This window comes from Humulus lupulus, chromosome X (assembly GCF_963169125.1).
Source record: "Humulus lupulus chromosome X, drHumLupu1.1, whole genome shotgun sequence".
Taxonomy (NCBI): domain Eukaryota; kingdom Viridiplantae; phylum Streptophyta; class Magnoliopsida; order Rosales; family Cannabaceae; genus Humulus; species Humulus lupulus.
This window is the reverse complement of record NC_084802.1, coordinates 170,625,932-170,635,706: the sequence shown is the minus strand read 5'-3', so window position 1 is coordinate 170,635,706 and position 9,775 is coordinate 170,625,932.

Sequence of the window (9,775 nt, the reverse complement as noted above, 5' to 3'; positions counted from 1 at the left end):
CGGGGGCCGCCCCCAGCCCGCGACAACAGGCCTAACACCGTGGAGGAGGTCGCGGCAGAGGAAGACGAGGAGGACGAGGTGGCTGAAGTCCCGCTCGTGAGGAATAGAAAGAGGACCTTGGAGGTCGCTCAAGGGATGGACGAGGAGAGGATCCAAACCGGAGCAGCCGCGGGTCCTTCCGGCCAAGGTAACCCTTATTTGTTTAAGAATGTAGATAGGGCCACTGCAGACCCCCGGCTGGTTAGGTTCAATCCTAGGCAGATCGCCCATCGTCATGGGAGGAACCCGGACCTGAATACACTCCTGCTCCATTGTGTTGACCGGCTCGTGCTGGATCACCAAGAGAGCCGGCCTAGGGGTACCGTAGTAGTAGATAACACCCTAGCTTTTAGGTCGATCTTTTTTGAGGAGTATGGGACCAACTTACGCACATGGCCATCACTTCAGAGGGGTATCTATGCTCCGGGGCTTAGACAGTATGTAGAAGAGTCCAGTCCCAAGTCAGAACCAGACCTAGAACCCGCGCCAGTTCGTGAGATAATTGTCCTAGGCTCTTCCAGCTCGGGGGGTAGGACTCCCTTAATATTCGTATAATTTTTGCTTTTAACCTCTGCATGATTGCTAATCTTGTAATAACCATGTTTTTGTTTTTGGCAGGAGAGATGTCTCAGCCCGGGGGTACTCTGCGGGGTGTAGTCTTCGGCGGGAATCCCCCAGCAGGGCCAAGGTTGAAAAGGCTCCGAGAGTCTAAGAGCGCGGTCGGGGCCTCCACCAAATCCCCGGCTAAGGAGAAGGAAAAGACCCCGCCATCCCAGGTCGTGGGGGCGATCCTTCCTGCTGCCGGAGCAGGCCACATGCCCCCCCCCCCCCCCCCGCCCCAGCGATCTCCATTAGCCACCCAGGACGTGGTACTGGAGGACGGGACTCCGGCTGCAGCAGCCCCAGATGTACGCATCCCGGTCGATCCCCAGGATATGGGAAAGATCCCAGAAGCATTCCGGGGGACGTTGTATGAGTCGGCGAGCTATGCCGTCGGCCGCTTCTACAAGCTCAAAGAGAGGGATCTCCGGGCTATCGAAGCAACGAGCCCGGTCCGAGCCATAGAGTCTTCGATGGACATGACCCTAACGGTAACCTGCCCCACTCTTTTAAAGCTTTAACACTTACATAATGCCTTGTTTTTCCACTTAGCCAACTTATCCTTCCTTTCTTGCAAGGCATTGCTGCCGTACATCGAGGTATCGCCCGGACCAAGGTTTAGCTCGAGGAGATGGAGGCTGAGCGCCAGGCCGCCCTTCAGGAAGCTCAGGCGGCGAAAGATGCACTGGCAGCTTCGAAGGCCGAGCTAGAGAAGATCCGCTCAAAGAACCGAGAACTTAAAACCTCCCTTGCCACTTCGCGAACAGATCTCGAGGCAGTGAAGACTGAGGCCCAGGCCGCCCTGGAGGCCGCCTTGGAAGCCGAGCGAGCCATCTCGGAGCAGTCCATGCAGGACCTGTTCTATCACTACTGGGCCCATAACCCGGATGCTGACTTCTCTTTTATGCCGCCGGACCTCTGGGCTATTTTGCTGCCGAAGCTCCAAGCCCGCCTAAACAGAGAGGTACCGCCCTCGGAGACTGGGGAAGCCTATGGCGCGGTGGAGCAGGGCAAGACCGCGACCTCCAAAGGACCAGCTGATGGGGCTTAGGGCACTTACGCATTTTTAATTATTTTATTTTGTCTTTGTAACCTTTTCATGAGGTGTTTTCACCTCGAGACGATTTACTTGGCAATCTTCACTTATATATATATATTTTTTTTTTATGAGCTTGGCTCATGCTAACCGTTATTTATATCCCGAGCTCTTTAAGAAAGAGCCACGACCAATAAACTTAAGTTAACTTCCAAGTTTTATGACCCGGTTAAAACCAGGAACTTATTTTGAAAACTTAGTCCGTGTTAACTTTTATCCATATCCCGAGCCCTTTAAGAAGAAACACGATCAATAAATTTAAGTTAACTTCTAAGTTTTATGACCCGGTTAAAACCAGGAACTTATTTTGAAAACTTAGTCCGTGTTAACTTTTATCCATATCCCGAGCTCTTTAAGAAGAAACACGATCAATAAATTTAAGTTAACTTCTAAGTTTTATGACCCGGTTAAAACCAAGAACTTATTTTGAAAACTTAGTCCGTGTTAACTTTTATCCATATCCCGAGCTCTTTAAGAAGAAACACGATCAATAAATTTAAGTTAACTTCTAATTTTTATGACCCGGTTAAAACCAGGAACTTATTTTAAAAACTTAGTTCGTGTTAACTTTTATCCATATCCCGAGCTCTTTAAGAAGAAACACGATCAATAAATTTAAGTTAACTTCTAAGTTTTATGACCCGGTTAAAACCAGGAACTTATTTTGAAAACTTAGTCCGTGTTAACTTTTATCCATATCCCGAGCCCTTTAAGAAGAAACACGATCAATAAATTTAAGTTAACTTCTAAGTTTTATGACCCGGTTAAAACCAGGAACTTATTTTGAAAACTTAGTCCGTGTTAACTTTTATCCATATCCCGAGCTCTTTAAGAAGAAACACGATCAATAAATTTAAGTTAACTTCTAAGTTTTATGACCCGGTTAAAACTAGGAACTTATTTTGAAAACTTAGTCCGTGTTAACTTTTATCCATATCCCGAGCTCTTTAAGAAGAAACACGATCAATAAATTTAAGTTAACTTCTAAGTTTTATGACCCGGTTTAAACCAGGATAGGACTTAGTCCGCGTTAACCCTTATCCATAGATAAGAGTCAACATCTAAGTCATTAAGGAGACCTGGTTACATCCAGGTACCATATGCCCCCCCCCCCCCCCCCCAAGTAACTGGGAAAGGGTCTTTTCGTGGTTACTTTAAAATCACACTTGCAAATTAAAAGAAACACTTGATTTTTATTTATACATAGAAAGTGGCCTTCCAGGCCTTACAAGTGGATCATTGATAGTATTTCTTTAAGTGGATGGCATTCCAAGTCCGCGGGACCGCCCCTCCATCAGGTCGAGCTAACTTATAAGTTCCCTCCTTGATGACTTCGATGACCTGGTATGGTCCTTCCCAGTTTGGTCCCAAAACCCCATCTTTGGGATCTTTTCCGGCCAGGAAAACTCTCCTTAGGACCAAATCGCCAATGCTAAAGGCACATTTTTTGACCTTAGTGTTGAAGTAGCGAGTGATCTTTTGCTGATAATGGGCGAGCTGGAGTTGCGAATCCTCCCGCCTTTCATCAATTAGGTCTAGGGAATGGCATAGGAGTTCGTGGTTCCGATCTTGGTCGTAGGACTAGACTCTATGCGACAGAACTTTAACCTCCACAGGGAGGACTGCTTCACTCCCAAAGGTTAGGGAGAAAGGAGTGTGGCCCGTGGGAGTCCGATGCGAGGCCCGGTATGCCCACAGGACCTGGGGGAGCTGTTCTGGCCAGACCCCCTTTGCCTCATCTAGCCTCTTCTTGAGGCTTGCCTTTAGAGTTTTGTTCACAGCCTCGACCTGGCCGTTCTCCTGGGGATAGGCCACGGACGAGAAGCTTTTCACAATTCCGTGCCTTTCACAAAATTCGGTGAACAGATTGCTATTGAATTGAGTGCCGTTGTCAGAGACGATCTTTCTAGGTAGGCCAAATCGACAGATGATGCTGTTCACCACAAAGTCGAGTACTTTCTTCGATGTTATTGTCGCCAACGGCTCTGCTTCGGCCCACTTGGTGAAGTAGTCAATGGCTACCACGGCGTAACGGACCCCGCCCTTTCCGGTGGGCAGGGCGCCCACTAGATCTATTCCCCAAACAGCAAATGGCCAAGGAGCCGAGATCATTTTTAGCTCGACCGGAGGAGCTCGGGCAACCACAGCGAATCGCTGACACTTGTCGCACCTTTTCACATACGAGATCGAGTCTTTGGACAGAGTCGGCCAATAATAGCCTTGCCTGAGAACCTTCAAGGCCAGGCTTTGCCCCCATGTGTGGTCTCCGCAGAATCCTTCGTGAACTTCCTGCAGGATGGCCTTCGCTTCACTCGGAAGAACGCACCGAAGGAGAGGTAGGGAGTGCCCACGTCGGTATAACACTCCTTCGACTAGCATGTATCTCGGAGCTTGATAAAGGACTCTTCGTGCGTCGTTACGTCCTTCGGGTAACCTGCCCTCGACGAGATACTCAAGAATGGGAGTCATCCAGGTCCACCTAATATCAATCATCTCAATCTCCGCTCGATCTCCTTCTATACTTGGTCTTTCCAAGAATTCGACTGGCACCAACCCCAGGGTTTCTGTCTCTCCCGAGGTGGCGAGTTTGGCGAGAGCATCTGCGTTGGCGTTCTGCTCCCGAGGTATCTGTTCGATCGACCCTTGCTCAAATGCAGACAGCTCGGCTTTAACTTTTTCCAAATAGGCGGCCATCTTGGGTCCCCGTGCCTGATATTCTCCCAGAACCTGGTTCACCACGAGCAGGGAGTCGCTGAAGCACTGGACGAAGCTTGCCTTTAGCTCAGAAGCTACCCTCAGCCCAGCCAACAAAGCCTCGTACTCTGCCTCGTTGTTAGACGCCTTGAATCCGAACCTTAGCGCCGAGTGGAATCTATGTCCCTCGGGGATATCAGGATGATTCCGGCCCCGGATCCGTTCTCGTTAGATGAACCATCAACGAAGACCTTCCACGACGAAGGTGGGGAGGCGACCTGAGGCAAGCATTCTGATGGATTCTCCTGGAATCCCGTGCATTCCGCCACGAAGTCGGCCAAGGCCTGACTTTTTATGGCAGTTCGTGGGGTATAGAAAATCTCGAACTGACTGAGTTCGACTGCCCATTTTAACAAACGTCCCGATGCTTCAGGCTTTTGCAAAACCTGCCTTAAAGGCTGATCGGTTATGACGTGTACAGATTGTGACTGGAAGTATGACCTGAGCTTTCGCGAGGCCGTGATTAGGAAAAACGCCAGTTTTTCCATCATTGGGTATCTTGATTCTGCTCCGAGGAGTCTCTTGCTGATGTAGTAGACTGGCTTTTGAACTTGGGCCTCTTCTCGTACTAGCACAGCGCTAGCTGCGTCCTCAGTGACGGCCATGTAGAGTAAAAGAGGTTCTCCCGCCTTGGGCTTGGATAGCACGGGCGGTTCATCCAGATGCGCCTTCAGGTCGAGGAATGCGCTTTCGCATTCTACTGTCCACTCAAACTTATTGTTTCCTCGGAGCAGGTTATAGAAGGGCAAACACTTGTCGGTTGATTTGGAAATGAACCGGTTGAGCGCTGCTACCCTTCCTGTGAGGCCTTGGACATCTTTTCGCGACCTAGGGGAAGGAAGCTCGAGCAGTGACCTGATCTTGTCGGGGTTTGCCTCGATTCCTCGGGTATTGACTATGAAACCCAGGAATTTCCCAGATGCGACACCGAAAGTGCACTTCTGAGGATTGAGCCTCATGCCATACTCTCGCAGTATGTTAAAACACTCTTCCAGGTCGGAAACGTGGTTGTCGGCAGTCTTTGACTTGACCAGCATGTCATCGACGTACACTTCCATGTTTTTTCCGATCTGGTCCTTGAACATTCTGTTTACAAGCCTTTGGTAGGTATCTCCAGCATTCTTCAGGCCAAATGTCATGACCTTATAGCAATAGACATTAGTCGGGGTCATGAAGCTGGTATGTTCCTGGTCTGCCGGATTCATCACGATCTGATTGTAGCCTGAGTACGCGTCCATGAAGGACATGAGCTCGTGCCCCGCCGTGGCATCCACCAGTTGATCGATCCTTGGTAATGGAAAGCAATCCTTGGGGCAGGCTTTATTCAGGTCGGAGAAGTCAATACAGGTCCGCCACTTCCCGTTGGGCTTCGGAACCAGCACGGGATTAGCGACCCAAATTGGAAACTTGGCTTCGTGGATAAAGCCACACTTTTTGAGCCAGGCCACTTCTTCTTCAAGGGCTTCAGCTCGGGTCGTCCCTAAACGCCTTTGCTTTTGGGATTTGGCAGGAGTACTTTTATCCAGGTGGAGTGTGTGCATGATGACACTCAGGCTGATCCCTATCATGTCCTCGTGCGACCATGCGAACACGTCCAGGTTTTTCTGCAGAAACGTAGTCAGCTCCTCTTTTCTTTGGTCGCAGAGGTTCTTCCCAAGCTTAACCGTCCGCGATGGGTTTTGTCTATCAATGTTCACCTCCTCGAGCTCTTCAATAGCCTGGAGCTCGGATCTGTCCTCGCCTACACGGGGGTCAATGTCCTCACTTAAGGCGAGCTTCTCTTCTTCGGAAATCTGAGGTTTTTCAATCTCAGGAACCGCCCTGGGTCCCTGAGATTCCTCTTCGCCCTGAATGGCCATTGTCAGCTGCCCGGGTTTAGATTTTCCCTTCATGGAAATGCTGTAGCATTCCCTGGCAGCGAGCTGGTCACCCTTGATAGTACAGACTCCTGTCGAAGTAGGGAACTTCATGGCGAGGTGTCGGATGGAAGTGATAGCCTCGAAAGCTATGAGCGTAGGCCGGCCCAAAATGGCATTGTAGGCAGCGGAGCAGTCAATGACCATGAACTCGAGTAGTTTGGATACTGTCCGAGATTCTTCTCCTAGGGTGATCACCAGCTCGATCATTCCTATTGCTGCTGATCCTTCTCCCGAAAAGCCATATAGCATCATCGAGGTTGCCTTTAGCTCGGCAACGGTCAGACCCATCTTTTCTAAGGTGGATCGGAATAGGAGGTTCACCGAGCTCCCATTGTCCACCAACACTCTCCTTACTTTTCGATTGGCGAGCTGGACTGCTACGACCAAGGGATCGTTATGAGGGAATTGGACATGGCCTGCGTCTTCCTCCGTGAAAGTTATCGGTTGTTTCCCTAATCGTTGCTGTTTTGACTGACGCTGCTCTGGGACGAACTCCGCTCCGTTGTGAGCCTTTAATTCATTCACATATCTCTTCTGGGCGCCTCTACTCGTGCCAGCCATATGCGGTCCTCCAGAGATGGTGGATATCTCTCCCTCGATCGCGGGGGGAAGGACGTCCTGATCTATCCGAGGTCCGGGCTGGCTGGCTGGGACCTCTGGAACGGGTCGACTTGCTGGGACCCTATTTCGCGAGTATTGCGCCAATGGGCCTACTCGGATGAGAGTTTCGATTTCATCTTTGAGATGCCTGCAGTCGTCGGTATTGTGGCCGACGTCGTTATGGAAACGGCAGAATTTTGAAGCATCTCTCTTTCCCTTGTGGTGTTTTAATGGCTCCGGTCTTTTCCAAGGGACCCGAGCAGCGTTGGCCAGGAAAATACTTTCCCTGGACTGGGTGAGCTCGGTATATGTTGTGAACACGGGCTTGAATTTATCCACAGACTTATTCTTCTTTTGACCGTGATGGCTGTTTTCACCATTCCCATTTCTTTTGCCACCACCGGGCTGGTTGTTCTGCGTGACGTCGGGAATCGCCACTGCGATCTCTGTCCCCGTTCCAGCGGGCTTCTCGGGAATCTGGCTGGTTCCCGCGACGGAAGCTTCAGCCTCTTCCAAATTTATCCACTCTTGGGCTCTGTTAAGGAATTCGCTAACCGAGCTGACTCCCCTCCTTTGAATATCTTTCCACATGTCTCCACCGACCAGGATTCCGGTCCTCATGGCCATGAGCTTGGAGCTATCGTCAGCGTCTCTGGCTCGAGCAGCGACATTCACGAATCTGCTCAAGTAGGCTTTCAGCGTCTCACCGGGCTGCTGTCTCACGTTAGCTAGGGAGTCGGCCTGGACTCGGGCGGCCTGGGAGGCGCTGAATGCCCTTTTGAAGTCAGCCGAAAAGGTCTTCCAGGAGCTGATTGACTGCCTTTTACTCTGCTTGAACCACTGCCTGGCAGGTCCAGTCAGTGTGGAAGGAAAGATCAAGCAGCGCAGCTCCGGGCCGATGTTATGGGCCATCATTAGGGTATTGAACATCCCTAAATGGTCCGACGGGTCTCCGTCCCCGTTGAACTTTGAAAAGTGAGGCATACGGAAGCCAGACGGGTATGCCGTCGCTGCTATGTTGGGGGCGAAGAGCTCCATTTCGTCACCCGAATCATATTCGTCTTTTTCTTTTTCTGATAGGAGCTTTCTCATTAGTTCCTCCATTTGAGTTAGGCGCTCGAGGGTTTTGTCCTGAGATCCTGGGTTATTCCGGGGCTATTCAACAGCTCCGGACCCGTTGTACATATTAGGTGGGTTGTTGCCCCCCCTATCTTGAGATAGGTTATGTGGGACATTCCCTCCGTTACGTACTTCGGATCGGACTCCCACTGAACGGGCCTGGCTACCATCTCCGGTTCGATCGTCTCTGCGAGAGTTGAGGCAATCTCGGAGGTCGCCTCCCTGTGTGGTCTGGTGACTTTGTGCCGAGCTTAGTCGCTGACGTAGGTCTCCTCCCGAGAGATCACTCCGGCGACTACCAGTCCAGTGGCTCCTGCTGGATAGGCTTGGAGTGCGTCTTTGGCGGTTATGACCTGATCCTTCCCCTGGCGCCCTGCTGCGCCAGGAAGGCCCAGCCGACGGCGGGTCTCTCCTACTACCCCCGTAGGCCGGGATGTCTCGGACGGGCTGAGGAGACGGGTATCTGATTGGAGAAGGAGGATGCCTGACTGGGGAGGCGATCCTAGTTCCGTCCAGACGGATTAAATTCAGTGGGGGCTTTTCGGCCCTGCGAGCCTGCTGGTCCCGCGCTGGGCGAGCTGGACGAGGTGCAGGACGGTCTTCGGGGACGGGCTGACGCCTCTGGCCCTCCCCGGATCTCCTTCGGGAACTTCCTCGATCTCTCCTGGGCGCCCTCGAGGAAGGTTGAGAGCTAGGGGTTGATGTCCTAACCGAACGGCTGTATTGCTGTTGTCCGGTTCTAGGCATTTCCCTGAAGTTTGCCTCTTGGTGGTGTGATGAAGGGGTAGAGTTGGCTGCAGGAAGTCTATCCGAACGGCTATGTCCAGACCGATTACTCCGGCGAGACTTATGAGCCTCACCTTGCCTCTCTCCAACGTTAACGTTGGTTGTGAGAGGGGGTAGCCGGTCCAGAATATCCTGGATTTGCTTACCAGCTGCTGCTAACTGGCTCCTCAGCTGAGCATTCTCCATCTCCACCGCAGTATAATAACACGGATTCGGATTAGGTGGCCGGGGCACTGAACTACCAGTGTCGTCTTGGCCCGCCAGTTGCTTTCCTGGCCTCTGCTGGACTTCAGGAATTTGCCCATCAGGGATGGCAACATGGTGGGCCTCCTACCCATCATGCTGTTCTGTTTCGTTGCCATGTCTGGATTGAGTGGTCACCATAGTTGGATGTTTGTGGTAGTACTAATCGAACTTGCTCTCAATGAAAGCACCAAACTGTTGACGCGGTTCTTCGCCAACAGGTAATTAAGAGAAGAAGAGAAAGGGATTAGTACTGAAAGTAGAACCGTCACAGATATGAAATCTTAGAGAGAGAACTAGGTGACTCAAGACACGTTTTTTAAGTGGTTCAAAGGTTAAAATCCTTCTACTCCACTAGTCAATATTATTCATATATTCTGGGTCTTTGGCTTACAAAGTATATGGCTCTTCAGAGACTATTTTTTCCCACCCCTATCAACTCCCAGGGTCCCCATATTTATAGGAGAAGGCACCTGGAAGTTGGTAGGGAGGTCATCCCGTGACCTTACTATTAGTCATATCAACTCTGTGACATTTATGATTAATTCCTAAACCTGACACATAAGTGTAGTCTAATCAGTATGTAAGGAGATAATGGGCCGCACGACCCAACCCAGCC